A 7,481-nucleotide genomic window follows, 5' to 3' on the forward strand; every position below is an offset into this window, starting at 1 on the left:
GGTGGGGCAGGAGCCACTCCCTAGGTTCAGAACACTGGAACTCTTCTGGAAAGCAGGAACTCTTTTCTTACCTAGGCGTGGCTGTGGAAGGAGACACCTAAGCACTACAGGAGGCTATTTAAACCACACCCGATGGATGAATCGTGCTTTGCGTTATTCTGCATTCTCTGCAGCAGAACGCTCATCGTGTCTTCTGCTTCTGATCCTGGGCCTAAGGGAACAAAGGCTTACCATCCTGGAATCCAGTCTTCAGCAGCACCTGTAAACACAAAGAAAGAACAGGTTAGCACTACGGTCTTCAGTGGCAGCGCATCTCTTACTGGTCCATCGGCTGTCACCAACGCCTAGCGCTGCATTCCGGCATCTGAAAGACAAAGGCTTACCTACTCTTCGCATGCTCCGGAGGTCTTCGCACTGCATTCCGGCATCTGAAAGACAAAAGCTTACCAGCTCTTCGCACGCTCCGGAGGCCTTCGGCGCTGCATCCCGCATCTGAAAGACAAAAGAAGGTGCGTTTAAAGGCATTGGGCAACTTTATTACTCACGTGCCATTACTCCTTCCCACGCAGAATCCAGTGGGTATTCCAGCACCCTTCAGCTTCTCTAAAGCTCCGAACTTGTACCTGCAAGATAAAAGGGACAGTTAGTGCGCATCGTGAAGCAGGCTACAAGCGCTTACTTACGTGCTTCCAGGCGCTTCTATTCCTCACGCGGGTTCGATCCTCAACTCTCATCAGCCCGCCATCCGCCATCGCCGGAACCCTGCAAAACAAGAGATATCATTACAAAAGACTTTTAAGACATTTGAAGTGCCCAGAACTTACCGTTCGTGCAGTTAACGACGGACAGCAGTCCTCTGAGGTCAAGAGGCCTGCACCCTTATCCAGTGAAGAAACTGGTTACGGCACCCTGCCCCGAGGCAGATGGAGAGCTCGGCGTTCATTTACCTAAGGTGAGGGCGTTAACCTTTGGGGTTCTACAGGAGAAGAGAAAGGGAAGAGGAGAGAGGCACCCAATAACCCCAGTTCATTAATCCCATATTTTCTATCTGCAGACATCTTACTCTTCGAGTCAGACATACAGTGCACAGAGGTCCAGCCCAAAGAGCCAACCGTGTGTTACACATCACCTTTGAAGATACGGCATTCACCCAGTCAAGACCGGCGCCTCTGCGGGAATCAGGTGAGGGTTACACCTCTCCTGCATGTGCCTGCAGGGGCTCCTTTTATTAGCTTGGGCCATGACACGGTCATGGCCCATCTTAAAGGGGCAATACACCTGGGAGGGATACATCCCCTTAAAGGTGTGATACACATGGGAGGGTCACACATTACACATGAGTCACTAGTTATAAGCTGCAAGACACCTTCATTTAAGAACTTTCTAAAACCTATTTTTATTTGTCAGTTTGAATGTCATGCAGTACTTCAGTGTAGTGACGGACAGCACTGTTAGAGGGGGCATGCCGTGCTCACACAGTGCCCGCGCGACATATACGAAAAACACAGACACAGTGTTCTGGTGTACTTGGCATCGGCCACTGCTCTGAGGGCACGTGCGGTGTAAACCCCTTTATATGTAGTCCTCGTCATGACAGGGTTCTTAAAGGCACATTCCTCCTTTTCATAACGAAAATAAGAAACAGTTACACACAACAACAAACAGACTGTAAAACACAGTAGTGGGCACATTCCAGTCTGGAACCAGTTAAAGGGGAAGTTCGCTCAAAAATGTTATTTTTCCCGAATGTTCTGGCATGTATTTTTAAGCATACTGTAATCGATCTTAAAATGTTTCCCTATGTATCTTACCTTAGTTTTCCTCACTTTTACATATGCGAAAACAACGGGTTGGGTGCGGCCATCTTGTGCTATTCTTGTCTGTTGAAACATCGCCCTAAGTTCAAGTGCGCTTGCAGCAAGAATACAGATCGCCCACCTCTGAAGCTGAGATCACTAGTCCAAACGATATGCTCCACCTATTTTCATGACGTTCGTGGCCAGCGTAGCCAAACGTTCCCAGTCATCACCCATGCCATAACATTACTTAACGCAGAACGAGGAAGATAAACACACACACCCTCTCAGCGCGTAACTTTTCTTTCTTGTCCCAAATAGGATAGGAAAACATTATTTTTTTAAAGAAAACTTGAATAGTCTGCAATGTAACAAGTGCTTTTATTGATCAACTAACACTCACAAGAGACTATTAAATCCACAAAATGAACAATATATTTTTACCACACAAGTTATATCTAGGGAACATTGCATGCTTTCAATGTTGTTTATAACTTCCTCATGATACACTGATTGCGATCAACGATTAATCCCAGTACTCCAATTATTGTGTGTCCTTATGTTACACCAGCAAAACTTTCTAATGACGCACATGGTGCTCCTTTCGGGAGAAGATTTGGATTCTTTGCACTTTCAAGAGCAGCGCTTTAGCTTCAGCACGTTGTTACATTGTGAAGGCTGACAGGTTGCTCCTTATTGCTGGTACCACCAAAGGGCAGATTGGTCCATGTCGGTCATCCCACATAACGGTTATACAAAAAGCACTGATTATGGTTATCCGCCAATGTTAATTGAAGAATGCATCTGACGGTAGATGGAAACTAATGCATACGCAGAACGGTACAATATAGCTGTGTAGATAACAGAATAAAAGAATATATTTCAGTAGCCGTTCTGTAATCGAATATAACAAGTTACCGTATAATTCAGGACAAGATGAAACCTAATCATAAACACAAACCACACATATTGAACACACACATGACACATGGGGGAGTATTTGAGACCACAATGTGCATGAAAGATTAGCGCTGTGAAGTAGTTATAGCTCAAGGCATAAACTAGTTTTCAGAAATTGATTAGCAGAGTTTGCTAATTAAAATGTTCTTGATTAGCAAATGCACCCATTTGATTAGCAATAGTGTACTAATATTTTTAATGTCACCAGAAGTTATTTGCATTAGATGAGCATCAATACAGCATTTTTGTGTACCGCTGAAGTAGGGTATTAGTGAGCGAATCAGGCCTTGCAAATTATTTAGAAGTCCACTAGTAGACCTGCAAGTTAAGTAATTTAGTTTACCTACTAGACCTTAAAGAAATGGACACAACCTATAGCAACGGGTGACAATGTAAATGTGCTTTCTGTAAAGTGGTACATGTCACCACAAACCTACTTCATGTTTGACACACTGCTGTCAGCTATGCGCAGTGAAACATTTGACATTTACTGAAAAAAAGTCAATGTTACATAAAAGTTTCAAACATCCCATCCCCTGCAAATGGGAGTGAGCGAGTGGACTTTGCGAGCTCTGGCTGAGTATCTGTAAAAGGTTGGTTGCAACAAGATATGATAAAAAAAGGTCTGGAAACAGTTTAGCCAGCTCTCTACCGCAGGTGCTAATATATAATGCAATCATAATCATAGAGCAAAGTGAGCTCTGGAGGCTAACTATAGGGTGTGGTATTGCAGCAGATGTGTCGATATACAGTCTGGATGGAACTGTTGATCATTCGTTCGCATAAACATCTAGTCTGTCTAGTGTGTTCATTATGTTAGAGGAAAGAAATTAAGAGACTAAACAGAGTAGAGGGCATAGCAGGCAGAGAATTGGTCAAACTGGATGGAATGTTGTAGTTTGCTGCCATCTCACTTTCAGGGTAACTGGTATAAAACCTCTTGTGCGTGGAGCACCAGTTGCACATATATGCAACTAGCAGGTCACACAACTAGATGTGTCATTAAAAGCAGTTGGCCATGGGATCATGTACATTTTCAAAAATGTTCACTCGTCAATGTGATGCAAAAGAAATCTAGTGGACACTGAGCTTTAGATACACAAATCTAAACTTTACTGTAAATCATGGAGACAATGCATTGTTTTACAGAAGCAAAACTGTAGTTATGCATTATGCAACAACTTAAATTGTTAGGAATGGAAATGCATGACAGTTTTTAATAAAGATACACATACTGATCTTTGCCAAAGAGGATATAGTTAGCTAATAAAATAATCATCCCGATTACTTCTGGTTTTCAATTGTTTGGAGAGAAAAAAATAAATCTTGCCGACACAGCCCTTTGGCACTTAAAGTGAAGGAAAAGCTCTCGCTTCATTAGCCCTTTTGAATTTGCAGTGAACAGAGACAAGGGTGGCAGAAGCCAGAGAGGAATTCAGTGTGAGCAGATCTTTCATTGAACTGGGTAACTTAAATAGCTAACTTTGCTACACAAGTGTCAATTTAATTAGCAAAAGGGCAGAATTACATAGCAAATTGCTGTGTGACACTGCTTATTTTATGCCTTGTAGCTCCCAATGTGATGGAGAACCATATTGTCAGAATTCTTCCTCACAAACTTGACCCCGTAGTGTAGAGGAAGAATTCTTTCTATCAATATACCTCTCTGAATGTACAAAGGAACATACAGAAAGATTGATTAATCGAAAGACTGGAATCCTTGGAGACCTCGTGGCTGTGAAGAAAGATACAGTAATTAATAACCTGAATTCTTATAACAAAATTTCGAGCAAGATATCTATTACACTAACCTGTGAAGTTAGTGGCAAGACCCAGAACTATTAGGACAAGGACTCTAGTCAGTAGTCATGGAATTTCCTGTAACAGAAACCACTGAGTGAGAACAGAATAGACTGAGGGATCAATGATACAAATAATAACCTAACCCTATGTTAGATAAGTAGTATGAGGAGGTAATAATATCCCTTGGATAGCCAAACGTGAGAGAAAGTTCCTATCTAACCCGTATGGTTTGGAGTGACCCACTTCCCTGAACCAAAAAGTAAACAAGAATGAAGCACCACTTCCCTGAACCAAAAAGTAAACAAGAATGAAGCACAAGTTACCGTACCGCAATAGTTCCACTAGATCTCTCCCACGTTGCAGCTGAGGCTGAGTCCGGGTCTGGGTCTTCAACGAAGCCTACGGGGTGGCCAGGATGGAAAACACAACACTCCCACGTAGCAGCGGAGGCTGGCAGGATCCCGCGGTGCAGCTGAGGCTGAGAACTCCTATTCCCACGATGCAGCGGAGGCTGATACTATCCCGCGGTGCAGCTGAGGCTGAAAAACTCCTATCCCGCAAGGAAGTGGGGGTTGAGAAAGTTATCGTTACAAAAGTATGTGGAAGTAACAAAAGTGAGTACACAAGAAAGGAACTCAAACGCGGAAAAACCTGAAATCCGTATAGGCGTCAAAAAACAAGGGGTCAAGAACAGCAAGCCAAGTACCAGTCCGAATCAATAACACAAGCGGGCAGCGACAGAACCAAGGAGCAGGCAAGTAGAGAGTCCAGGGACGAGTGCCGTACGTCGAAAAAACCAGAAGTTCCAGGTACCAAGACAGACTAAGGAAATCCAAATGCAGGTCCGAAAAACGTAAGCAGAAATCACAAAAAGGCACAGATCGAAGCAGTATACCAAAAAGGCTCAATCAGAAGCACTGAACTTAGGACAGGGCGGAGTTTAAGAAGAGTAAGTCATGTGACTAGTGTTTGCTTCCTGAACGCCGACTCCCTTCCCTTGACAACGGCTTCCACCGTTGCCAAGGTAACTTCCAAGCCCTTCTGTATGAATCGGGTCGGAAATGCAGGAATCATTTGCTGTATTTCCGTATTGCATTAGGTTTAGCAAGACTCTTGGCGAATTGTGGAATTCTTGAAACCCGTCTCGAGTCCCGTGGCATGACACATATGCAGAAAATAAGGACAAAGATAGTGACGTTTTATTTTGAACTACAGACAGATGGCATTATAACGGAACTGGTAAGATTAGTGATCGAAAAGCAAACCAAGTACCCACAGAAAATGTTCATCCCCACACCTACCCCCAAACACCCACTTTATGGTGCTCAAGGATGCAACAGTGACCGCATACCAGGATATTCCATGGGACAAAGCGGTTTAGATATCACTAGCCTGCATGCAGGTTGTGCTTGCGGGTCGTCAATGAATAATCGTCACAATATGCTCCAGCTAACAACCATAACAAGGCCAGTAAGCAATACTGCCAAAAAATCAAACCTCTATTCACTCTTTAAACTATACACAAATAACAATCAAAACTAGACAGATGAACAAACCGTGAGTTACACACTCGGTTTTTTATAGTGCGCAGTATAAATATGAATCAACATAACATAACGTACTGTGTCTATTATTTTAGTCAAATCACACATTCGCACGTTGCTGAATTAGTTATTATGCATACAGCATACATGCCGTTTTTAATTGCAAAAATATTATGTAAAGTTGAACTTACATTATTTTGTGATATTCCATTGTCTCGTTGTTACGCTGAGTAACCGCTCCGAACAACAGATCGCAGAAATTGAAACTAACTTTTCGTATGTCCACTTTCAATATAGTAAATGTTATAATTTTTTGTGGGTATTCAACACTTTGTGTCCCTGTAACAGTTTCTGACTTTCGCTCAGGGCCAAATAGCAATAGCAGCCTGTTTTCAGTGATTGAAGGCACAGGCGGTAGGTTTCGATTTTGTGAAAGAATGCCACAAAAAACAAACGGACAAGACACAGCTGCGTGCAAGTGGTTCAGAAAACCAATGACAGTTACAAACAGCTATGTAAAATATGTTTCGCGACAGGAATGTAGGAACATTCCAGAAGGTATGTGTTGCTGCTACCTCCGTGGATATATCATGTTTGGAAGAAAATTCAATAGAAACCCCACCTCTCCCTCGACCAGCACTGTTTCATGGCACAAAGTGCAGAATGTGTTGGTCAGTGTGACTGTATTTCTTCCACCCTTCTCCCTGGCACCATCCCACAAGCATTCTGGTGCATTCCATCGTGATGTAGTAGTGGGCTTAGCATATTATCTTACTTTTCACAATGTAACTTATGAGAGAACTGACCTTCACTCCATGGAGAGATGAGCCCACGTGGGAATCTACAGACGGCTGAGAAACAAACCAATTGTAGCCTGGCATCCCCTGTGGAGTAGGATCATAGGATCAGGTCTTACCAATCAACAGTGCGGGTTCAGACTCTATATGTGATGTCATCACTAAAGCTGTGGCCTCTTAAAAGGCACCAACATTCATTCTGGAGTCTGAGCATTCTGGAGCAGCAGAGACCTTTGCTGATATTTTTTGTATTATGTACAATTAAACCTTGTTATTCTTGCAAGCTACATCTTGGCTTCTTTCCCTACAGCGTTGTATTCATTCTGGTTTGAGTGTGACAGGGTACAGCTATCAATTCATCGGCGCTTACTATAATTCATGCATAACCGTTCATACTCCCATGCGCACCTGAGTTAGCCCTCTCTACCTTCAAGCGAGACAGGTGACATTGCGTGCCCATACTAAATAAGTTACATTCATGCTCCGACTAGGCCTTGTGCCAATCGGCCGTGGTAGGTTATAGGGTAAGCAAGGAGTACCCTATGGGTGTACAAGTGCTAGAGGAGGGTGTTAAGATGCTG

Source organism: Ambystoma mexicanum, chromosome 1q, assembly GCF_040938575.1.
Source record: "Ambystoma mexicanum isolate Mex_15411 chromosome 1q, UKY_AmexF1_1, whole genome shotgun sequence".
Lineage (NCBI taxonomy): Eukaryota > Metazoa > Chordata > Amphibia > Caudata > Ambystomatidae > Ambystoma > Ambystoma mexicanum.